A 12,050-nucleotide genomic window follows, 5' to 3' on the forward strand; every position below is an offset into this window, starting at 1 on the left:
AGAGAGAGAGAGAGAGAGAGAGAGAGAGAGAGAGAGAGAGAGAGAGATTCTGATATTCTCTATATGTAATTGGTGGTCCATGAGTGACAAGTGTATAAAATCACAACTGACACTCCAAAATTAAAATTTCACCTAGATCTAATGCCTTACATATTTTAAGACTCTATTTCTCAGTTAGAGCATTAAACATTACTTTTTACTCCATTAAGTTTAATACTGGCCAATGTAAAACCCAAATTGTCTATAACAGTCTTAATATACTTAATGTCAAAATAAAAAAAACATGAAGCTATTGTTATTAGTGTTATTTGACTCAATAATTTTTAAATACATGGATGACTCATTGCAAAGAAAGCACAAACTAATAAAATCTAATAATTTAGGAAATATCATTGTATTTGGTCACATTAATCTACCCTCTGAATCAACATACTAAAAAAGAGAAAGAAAAACCTGGTCTATAAGAAGATTCTTGTAAACTTTATATGTCCCAGTACAGAGGAACTCCAGGGCCAAAAAGTGGGAGTGGGTAGGTAGGGGAGTGGGGGGGAGGGTATGGGGGACTTTTGGGATAGCATTGGAAATGTAAATGAGGAAAATACCTAATAAAAAATATTTAAAAAAAAAGAAGAAGATTCTTGTGGCTTTTCTCTGTGGCAATAAAGAAATGATTGTTAAAACATTTCTTTAAAGATCACATTAAGCTGATAATCTTCTGTAACACTTGGAAATTGAGGGAACTTTCTTTTTTTACATATGGTTGACTTATATAATCACTACTTATGAAATTTGGAGATTTAGCTAAGATTAATTAAAGTACCTTGTTTACTTCATTTATATACAGCATACAAACAGACACACACACACACACACAGAGACCCAGGTATGATAAACACAAATTCTCTATGCTAAATTGAATACTTTTCTAAATCCTGAATTGCAAAACTCCAGAGGGAAATTTATATAGCTAGTGTTGGTGGTGAGAAAAGAAATACACACACACACACACACATACACACACACATACACGTCTCTCATATGCTGGGCACATATGGTCTACCACTGAATCTTCCAAGACATAGAGATTTCTTTATCTATTGCACATTACATGACATTTTCCTTTCAATATTCTAGGCATGGATCATGCAAAGCACAATTCTGTCAGTCCTTAGATTCTATCCTACTTTCTATAAATAATTTATACTTTAAGAGTCAACATTTGATCCTCAGTCTTTCAATTTGCAAATTTACATCAGTTTATTGATCTTATTCATAATTTGATAAGACTTATTCCACATTGTTCTTTCTTTTTATATGTCTGCGAGTACTTTTGCATAGAAAACAAATGAATTTTGTCTTTGAAAGGAACTACCAAAATAAAGGAAGCATATTATTCTATTATAACCATCATTTATCTATCACCATTTATATTTGAGAAGAAAAGAGATGCATTATAAATTTTCTAAAATTCTGGAATTTTATTTCAGTATTTCATTTAATAATAACTAAACAGCCACCAAAATGGATGTGCTTTATGAGTCAAAGGAAGTTAAATTAAGAAATTCTCTATTATACTTTATTTAGCATTATATATAATAATGCATATATAATATATACTTATTAAATAATGTATCTAGATATACAAAATAGTCAGTTGAATGCAAAGTAACTCATTGTTTATATCTAGCACTTTTGAAAAAAAATCAAAGTTAGTGATGTGTACTGGAAAATGAGAATGTTAGGTGCATGAAAATATAAAAATCTTATCACTATCACTTTTTACATAAGTCTGGAAAAGGCTTATGTCAAGTTGACATACGTGAGAGTAATTTGGAGGAATTAAGAGACCCTTAATTGAGAAAGATTAACTAGTAGATTGGCCTGTAGACCAGCCTGTGGAGTATTTTCTTGCTTCATGTGTGATGACCCAACCCACTAGGTAGGGTTATACCTACGTTGTTGGTCCTATGAGGAGCAAGCCTATAAGCAGCACTGCTCCTTGGTTTCTGATTCAGTCTTTGCCTCCAGAATTCTGCTTTGAGTTCCTGCCTGACCTCCCTAGATGATTCATCATGAACTGTAAGACAAAAATAAATCTTTTCCAAATTGCTTTTGATAATGGTATTTTATCACAATAATATAAACCCTAATTAAGACAGACACCTACAAAATGAAGGCTAAAATTATAATTTTATGCAACTGAAATGAAAATTTAAAAGGAAAACAATAAAATTTAAGATAGTAAAGAATTATCAGTTAAAAAATCCTTACCCAAATAAAAATTATCACAATAAATAATTCTAAAGAATTTAGAAAATGTGACATAGATACCTAATATTATAGGAGCTATAGCATACATACCATAAAATAGTATACACATATAGTATATACACATAAATATATACATATGTGAATGCACATATACATATATATGTATATATGTTTGTGTTTGCCTCTTATATACCCTCTAGAACCAAATCCTATTCCTGTAGACACTACAAACTAAATCAAACAACATAGAAAAATAAAGCCTTAATTGGCCAGAAAGCTCCATCCCTACTGGCTAGATTTTCTAGTTTCAGAAGCTTCTATACATGCAAACAGAGAAGTTAAATATTGATCAAACTTATATAACTGTGATCCTAATGCAATTGGCATAACAAACAGGATGTGTCCACTGTTCAATATTGGTTTGAGTATTATAAGAGTAGCCAACTACTTTCTGATTTAATTTAAAAACCCCATTTCACAAGACAGAACTCATGTCTGGCACCATTTACCAAAACCTTGTTAATAGCCAGGACATTGGAATTAGCAAAGAACTATAACAACAACAACAACAACAACAACAAAACAACAACGACAACAACAACAACAAAACCAACTACCACTACCTCCACCACCACTACCACTACTACTACCACTACCACTACTGCTACTATGCTGCTCAGCATACTATTATTACATTACCCCTCAGTTCTCATCTTTATACCAAAAATTAGTACATCTCTCAGACCTCATCAGAGTTATTTATTTTTATTTTTTATTTTATTTTTATTTTTTTATAGCTACTACAGGTAGGAATTACATGTCCTGTATGGTACAATCTATATCATACTTTCTCCCTGCAAGATTCAGGTATTACAGCAAAAGAGAAGGTTAAAAGAGTGTAAGATCCAGAAGCAGTGGATATTTGCAGCCAAAAATTATTTTCTGGACAAGACAGAGGTGTTATACACATGAACTCACAGCTATTTTATTTATTTATTTATTTATTTATTTATTTTATTTTATTTTATTTTATTTTATTTTATTTTTGGTTTTTCGAGACAGGGTTTCTCTGTATATCCCTGGCTGTCCTGGAACTCACTTTGTAGACCAGGCTGGCCTCGAAATCAGAAATCTGCCTGCCTCCGCCTCCCAAGTGCTGGGATTAAAGGCGTGTACCACCACGCCCGGCATCACAGCTATTTTAAATATATGCATAAGACTCAAGTAAAGTCAAGATTGTCAAAAATCCTAGAATGGAAGGAAAGGGTCTCAAAATCTTACCCTTGGTAGAGGAATTTTTGGAAACTAATGAACTCAGAAGATAAGAGACCTGGTTTTCTTTGGGGGATGTTGATCCTGAAAGGCAACTACGCTCTAGAAGAGTCCTACAAGCATGCACCTAGAGAATGCAGTCAGTGGGTTGTTGTTGTTGTTGTTGCCTTTGTTTTTATTTTTGTGGGAAGAACAACTTAGGTTGAGAGGAAAAAGTTGGAGGAGATATGGAAGAAATAGAGAGAAGGAAGTAGAATGTTTTTTATGTAATTTGCAGTTTAAAAAGTTAAAGTATAAATAAATCAAACTTAAAATATTCACACACTGTAGAAATAACAACGACTTCTTTAAATGGCACTAAGCAAGAAAGTCCAATTGATATTGAGCAACAATCATATGCAAGAAAAAACAGGGAAGGTTTCTAAGGAAAGAGAGGCGGTCCCAGTGTGCCCGGATTGGAAGCTCTGGGCATGAGGAGTCAGCCGGAAACAGGCTTACTAGAGTGCGGCTTCTGATGTAGTAGCTTACGTGTGATCTTTTTGCTACCTTTGCTTGTCTTCAGTTGGAAATTTGCTCAAAAATCAGAAACTCTGTTACGTATGAATTCCTAGCTGTGTGGGACTAATTGTTACAAAGTTACTGTTTCGCGTACTAATATGGTAATTAAAGGGTGCATTTTGCCCCTTATTTTCAGTGCTGACCAAGTGCTTTGCAGGCGTGTTTTAGTGACATCATTCTTAAGAGCCTTGGTTCTCAATCTGTGAGGGGTCACATATTAGATATTTACAATTTAATCCACAGCAGCAAAATTACAGAGTGCAGATTGGACAGAACATAAGCTCTTTCTCATACCAACTATATGGTGCTAGAGCTCATTCTTTACCTTCAGTTCATAAAGTATTCTATACACATTTGCTTAGATAGTAATAATGCCTATAGCAGATGCTAATGGCTGTAGGATGAATTAAAGTTACATTTAATAAGCATATATGTTTTAAATTAAAAGCATATTATCTTATAATACTGAGATTGTTCTAATGATAAGCAACACTTAGGTAATAAATGAATAATGGATTAAGGTGTCCATGGGTTAATAAAATAGTTTAATAATAGTTCAATACTATGGGATAGTTACTTCAATAAAACATAGCATATAATTTCTATTCATATTGTCTTGTGATTCTTAGAAAAATAAATTAGCTTAGCATACACTATATAAGCATTTGTATGTACAGTTGAATAGAGAAAACTAGTGGAAGCAGTCATAAATGACATACTGAGCATAGATTAATAAATCTATCATCTGTCATAAAAAAGTGGCTTGTTGAAGTAGATGTCACTAACAATCAGACACAGTGACACAAGGTGATGAAAACAGGAAATATTTAAATATAGTTTAAAAAGAAACAAACTTAGTCAATTCATAATGGTGAATTGTTTTACTAGCACAGACTTTCTGAGACTAAGCTTGACAGTGCTAAGACATTAAATTAATACTAATTTAATTGTTAATCTAATAATTACATGTTTATAGAAATGTCTAGATAATCATTACTAGAACTCACTCAAAAATGGATGGAGTTGAAGTTCAGAATCTCAAACTATAAATAAATATTTTTAAAGCTCATTTCATTCAGGCTGGAATCCTGTCTTTTATTTTTAAGTGTCCGTCAAAATTAGGAAGATGGCATGTTATCAGAAAATATGCCAGGAAAGTGATACAGCTGTTTCAAGTGTTTTGACTAAATATAAAGTAAAAATATGAACCAGTAGTTATCCTGTTCAACTTGTTAGTATTCATTAATTCACGGAAATGGTATGTATGAAAATAAAAAGTCTGCACCATGTTTGAAGATCATGTGATATTGGCATATCAAGGCATGGTGAGATACAGAATAATTTCTCCATGTTATATGACCCAGAAGGAGTTATGTTTCTTCCACTGTTGTTCTGGACCCTGTACTCCACAGTGACCCTAGCTTACTGTAACAAGGTGCTTACTTTTGCAGTTGAAAAGAAACAGACAAACAGATAGGCAGACATTTATTAAGGTGACTGTAGGCTTTTAGTTCAATCATAATAGATGTGATTACCAGATATTACATTTTTTACAACATAGTTTTTTAAGAAATACAGTAAAATAATGCTGTATTTTATTTCCCTTATCCACGCAAGGATATGGAATTTAATACAACCACATCATATTTGTAGTACCTGTTAGAAACGCTTGGCTTTTATCTTCTACAGATCAGAACAGAATTAGCTGTGCACAAAACTATGGGGACAAAGGAGTATAAAACAGGCAAACTGATGTTGAGAGGTTCCAAAAAATGCAGAAATAACCACAGATGAACACTGCAAGTGGTTAGGAACTGAGTCCAGAGTCTTGTGTACAACATTCAAGGACTCTGCCACTTAGCTCCATGCCCAGCCTCAACACCAGTATAAAGAAGAGATAATATGGATCTTGGGTGCACAACCCTGTAAGGAGAGTCATGGCAGAAGTCAGGGCACAGTGGCAAGGAAAAGAAGCAATTCCATAATAATTTGGTATATATCAATATCAAACTTCCAAGCAGGATGAAAAAAGGAAACTCCCAGGTAGCAAGAACATTATAGACTGAAGATTGTGACGCATTAACTGCTCAAACCAATCACCATGCAAAGGACATTTAGGTCCCACAGAGAATCTTCTGTTAAGGAATCACTGGACACACATGGACAAAAGGGAAATCCCCTGAGGACTGAGGAAGATTTGGAAAGTGAAGTGGAATGCCCAAGTGGGAGGCATCCAGTAGAAGGTAAACACAGAGGTACAAAGCTCACTCCCCAACACACATACAAAACAAGCATACAATCCCTGACTCTGATAACCACACAATAAGTCAGATAAAGGCCCGGCGGTGGTGGCTCACACCTTTAGTCCCAGCACTTGGGAGGCAGAGCCAGGCAGATTTCTAAGTTCGAGGTCAGCCTGGTCTACAGAGTGAGTTCCAGGACAGCCAGGGCTACACAGAGAAACCTTGTCTCAAAAAAAAAAAAAAAAAAAAAAAAAGATAAAAAAGAATAAGTCAAATAAAAATTATAACACCACTGTTTTCAGGAGTATAAATCTTAAGTACAAAATAATTCATAGGCATAATGAAATATGCTTGGCTAACAGCAATACTGTGAAGTCAAGTGGTTATTCAAGACCAGGAAGAGTTTAACTAGCCTCACGATAAAGTTCATACACAAAGGACTGAAGAAACAATAGTTCCCTTATAAATCAGAGCTAAAGAAAATAAACAGATGAGAACATAGTAATCAATATAGAAGAATAGAAGTCTTTCAGATATAGGAAGGCAAGAAATTGTTCCCTAAGACATTCATTTGCACACATAAAATGTGTACTAATTTTACTTCAATAAACATGTTATTACCCATGATTGAAATTCTTTTGGAGCATGGAAGAACAAAAAGTAATGATATTTCATATAAAGAAATTTATATGATTGAAAATTAGAAATATTACAATTATGCCTCAAAACAGGGGTGATTCAGGTTGATGGATAATGAGCAAAAAAGTCTGGAACAAAAGACAATATGTATAGTCTTTAAGAGATCTGACCTATATACAGTCCAGCAGGAGGAGGTAAGAGGCACTTGAGGTCCCTACCTGTCCTCAGGAACTACCATCATTTAGTAACTGAAGGGGGAAAGAAAATCTTATTTATTTTATGTATGTAGCCTCAAGTAAGGTGTGTGATCCAGTACCTAACCCTCACATCTATGTCCATGCTAGTAACCCTACCTACAGTATTAAACTCAGTGTGTTATTATAATAAAAACTATTAAAGACACAGCTGAAGGAGGGGTCATGATGGAGAGCAGAGTTCCAGAGAGAACGGAATAATGATGAGAGAGGAAAACCCAGGAAGGATGATTTTATTTAAAAGGATACATTATATGTGTATGAATTTACCAAAACACATTTACAAGGTAAAAATCATATAAAAATGTTGAACATTTACTGTGTTCTTGTTCATTAATGAATATAACTGCACAGAAAGTATAGTACTGATGATGTAGTCTTCCAGTGATGTCTTTAGGATGGTAAGGGATTGTAGCATAAAAGATTACACACTGCATTAATAGTTTCTACTTATGTAGTTTTGAACTGAACAATAGTAACAAATTCCCATTTTTTCTTCTCCTTACCTCCAATTTCTGTCCTCATCACTCAGCACTGCTGCCTACTTGTTGATTCAGTTAACAGGTTTTAGTAAATGTTCTTAAGTATAAATGGTAGGTATGGTGCTGGGTTACTGCTAACAGTTAAGATGTACATTCAACTACATCCTATATGTAAGTCTCCAGTCAAAGTAAAAGCAGTAGCTTATACAGAAAAGCTCCATTATATTTCAAAGCAGCCAAACAATGAAGTGAGTCTATTGTGAAAAGATCAGTAATTTTATAATGACACATTATAGTGTGCAATGCTAGCTGAATTCTAATTACTCATATACGACTCTTAGGTAGTTTTCATTTGTAACAGTAGTATAAAAATATCAATGAATATGTTTGTCATGTTAACTTTGACCTAAACATTAAAAAGTAGATATAATTAAAAATAGGAACATTAATTCTATTAAGTCATAAAGTTTATTCAGAATTCTCCTATATAACCACAGCAAAGAGGAAAACATTCACATTTATGTTATTGAAAACTTTGCTCATTTAAATAATATGCTGTTCCTTTTTCCTTTAATTGTCTCCTATAAAAAGAATAAGACATTTCCATGGAAAAAAAGAAATTTATTGCAACTTTGTGGAGCTTAAACATAAAAACAACAATATTAACTGCAATAAAAAAATGTCCTAAATGTGATCCAACTTTTACTATCACTCCGTAAATCAAATATGAAAAAGGATTACATTATCACCCATTAGAAGAATTCATTCTCATTCTTAGCTAGCAATATTTGTGGAGTGCCAGCTATTTTGCAGTGCCAAAAAGCATCCAGAGCAAGGGCTGGTGAGATGGCTCAGCATGAATAAATGCTTGCTGTGTAATCTTGGACCTTAGTTCTACCCTGAATCTCTGGTTTAAAAACAAAGAACCAGATGCTATGTCTTCCATTTGTAATCCCAGCCCAATACTCCTACTGTGAGATGGGAGGTAGGGAAGAGAAAGCCAGCAGGAAGCTGGCATAGTCAGCACAGAGGAGAAATAACAAAAGACGCTGCTTCAAAGCAAGGTGGGAGGGGAGAACAGATTCCTGAAAAGATGTCCTGGAATTTTACAAGCAAGCTGTGGTATACACAGACACACACAGACACACACACACACACACACACACACACACACGCAGACACACATAGACATTCATGCACACCAAACACAATATACAATGCAATAGGAATTCTCTATGTTTCTGTAACCTTTTCCTATCTTATTTCTCTTAGACACATAATTCCAGGACAAACAACAAACTCCTTAAATACTCAACTCAAATGTGCACACATACATTTAGTAATTCAGGGAAGCCAACATAAAATGAGCTTATATATGTCTAGCAAGAAATATTATTTTTCAACATGGACACAAATTAGTTCTCACACATTCCCTGTCATCAAATACATAGAAATTATTATCATTTGATATGTCTTACCTAGTAACAATGGGCCAGTATATTGCTTTGAAATGAAGAGAAAACTAGGTCTCTTTCTGTGGTTATTTTAGAATCCTTATTTACAGGAAACCTATTTGAAAAGTTGTTCCCACTTCTCTCCTATCCTCCACATAGGACTTAAGTGTGAAGGTAATGTATGTGCAGTACCCTTAGGTATAGAAGTCAGATTATATCATTTCTACAACACAAGAATTAGAATCAATCTTTTCTGCCAAGGACTTGATCTTTGGACTACAGTGTAAATCAACATTGATCAAAAATAATTGAAATCGAAGAGGTGAAGTGGTTTTGCAAGACTGCTTCCTTCCTCTAAATAATGGAAAGTTCCACTGGCAGAAGGAGGTATCCCAGGGCATTGTGATTATATCCAGAGAAATGGACTTTGAAGAAATTATAATCTTTTGTAGGGATAAAATTAGAAAAAATTCCCCAGAAACTTAATTCTTAAAAAAAAAATTTAAAAAAATAAAAATTGCTTTCTAAAATCAAGCTAACAAGATTTTGGCAAATTTTTATATTTCCAAAGATATAAGTGAATTGATATGAATCATACTCCTCAAATAAAAGAGAGAGGAGCTTCAGAATGTGCATGTGGCATTATTAGAATTTTCAAACTAATAGATCAATGACTTAGAGTAAGACATGTCTTTCAGATTTTTAGTAGATATTTCCTAAAAAATCTTTTAAATGAAGAACAAGATGTCGTTGGATAGTCCTTCACAGGAGTGAAGACAAGAGAATGGTTTGTGTGGAAAGAGACATTTTAGCTATAAGTAAGGGTTTGGGTCTCAATCACTGTTTGACACTTTATTATGTGAACACTTATCAGATGGTCCATACATACCAGTCAGTGTTCTAAACATCTAAAACAAAGTGCTGAGTAGAGTTCACCGCCATTCGTGGTAGACATGAATGAATGAAACAAGATACAAATGAGTGGATGTGGGAAAAAACAGGATTATAGGAGACTCAGCCAGAGCTACAGGAAAGTTGGTTGCTGAAATGGTAAGGAAAGCTAAAGTTACAATAATGCTTAGCCTTACAGAAGCTTTGCAGTTTCATGAGTTCCCATTTATCAATTGTTGATCTTAGAGCCTGAGCCATTGGTCTTCTGTTCAGGAAATTGTCTCCTGTACCAATGTATTCAAGTGTCTTTCCCACTTTCATTTCTATGAAATTTAATGTATCCAGTATTAGGTTGAGGTCTTTGATCCACTTGGACTTGATAAATATGGACCAATTTGCATTCTTCCACATCCAGACTGCTACTTAAACATTTGAAGATGCTCTCTTTTCCAGGCTGGCCTCGAACTCAGAAATTCACCTGCTTCTGCCTCCACAACCAGAGCTCTCTTTTTTTCCATTGTGTATTTGGTCTTCCTGTGGGTCCTGAACAACTGGAGTGGGAGCTAGCCCAAAAGCCTTTATGTGGCATGTGTTCTTCTAGTTGAACTGCCCTGTCTAACCTTGGTGAGAGAGGATGTGCCTAGCCTCACAGAAACTTGATGTGTCACAGTGGGAGATACTCAGGGGGTCCCGACCCACTCAGAAAAGAAGGGGAAGGGAAGGGGGAAGTACTGTAGAGGGAGTAACTGAGAGGGGAAGCAGTGAGCAGGATGTAAAGTGACACAACATCTGACAGAGCTCTAAACATTAACGAATGGATCTTCTAGCCCAAAGTTCCAAAGTCCTTCCACAGTCCTCCACAAAACATGGTCAGGTTGTCACAGGAATACCCCACTATGCTGGTACCAATTTGTCTTACTCAGGGTTTCTATTCCTGCACAAACATCATGACCAAGAAGCAAGTTGGGGAAGAAAAGGTTTATTTAGCTTACACTTCCATACTGCTGTTCATCATCAAGAAAGTCAGGACTGGAACTCAAGCAGGTCAGAAAGCAGGAACTGATGCAGAGGCCATGGAGGGATATTCTTACTGGTTTGCTTCCTCTGGCTTGAACAGCCTGCTCTCTTATAGAACCCTAGACTACTAGCCCAGGGATAGTCCCACCTACAAGGGGCCCTTTCCCCTTGATCACTAATTGAGAAAATGCCCCACAGCTGGATCTCATGGAGGCACTTCTCCAACTGAAGCTCCTTTCTCTGTGATAACTCCAACTTGTGTCAAGTTGACACAACAAAACCAGCCAGTAGAGTACTTCATTTGCAAAATTCCAGCATTTGATATATGTCCAGTTATTGTACTGATTGAAACACACTAAGGTCTTATTGACAGTTGGAAGATGGGGGCAGGGGAGAGGGGGAGTGGAAGAAGAGAGTGGGGGGAGGGAGGGAGGGAGGGAGGGAGGGAGGGAGGGAAGGAGAGATCAGGACAGTATGGGAATGTTTTTAAATTGGCATTCAGTGAGCTGAGCCAAACAGACAGGAAGATGCAATAATGAATAACAAGCCCTAGACAAGATTCCTTTTTATTGTAGGAGAGACTTGATGATGTTTTAAGAAATTCTAGAAACCAAGTGATCTCATCGAAATTTATATCTCTGGGATCATCCTGAAGAGAGTGATTATGATGTCTCAAAGTAGGAGGGCTCTGAATTCCTAAGCATTAGGGCATGGGGATATTAAGGAACATTTTGGACAATAATAGTAAAAATAAGTGGTGAGTTTGTAGTACTGAATTTCAATCAGTGTTTGGGCTTATGAGTCATAGAAATTGGGGTATATAGAATCTGGACTCCTTGAAAAAGCGCAGGCTTTTAATTGAAGAGAACTGGTAAATATTGTACTAATAGACATGAGAGAGTTTCATCAGGGAGTAAGAGCTGCAAGGAGGAAGTATCATGAGCTGGTCAAGCAGTATTCTGGGGTTTG

Source organism: Mus caroli, chromosome 6, assembly GCF_900094665.2.
Source record: "Mus caroli chromosome 6, CAROLI_EIJ_v1.1, whole genome shotgun sequence".
Taxonomy (NCBI): Eukaryota; Metazoa; Chordata; class Mammalia; order Rodentia; family Muridae; genus Mus; species Mus caroli.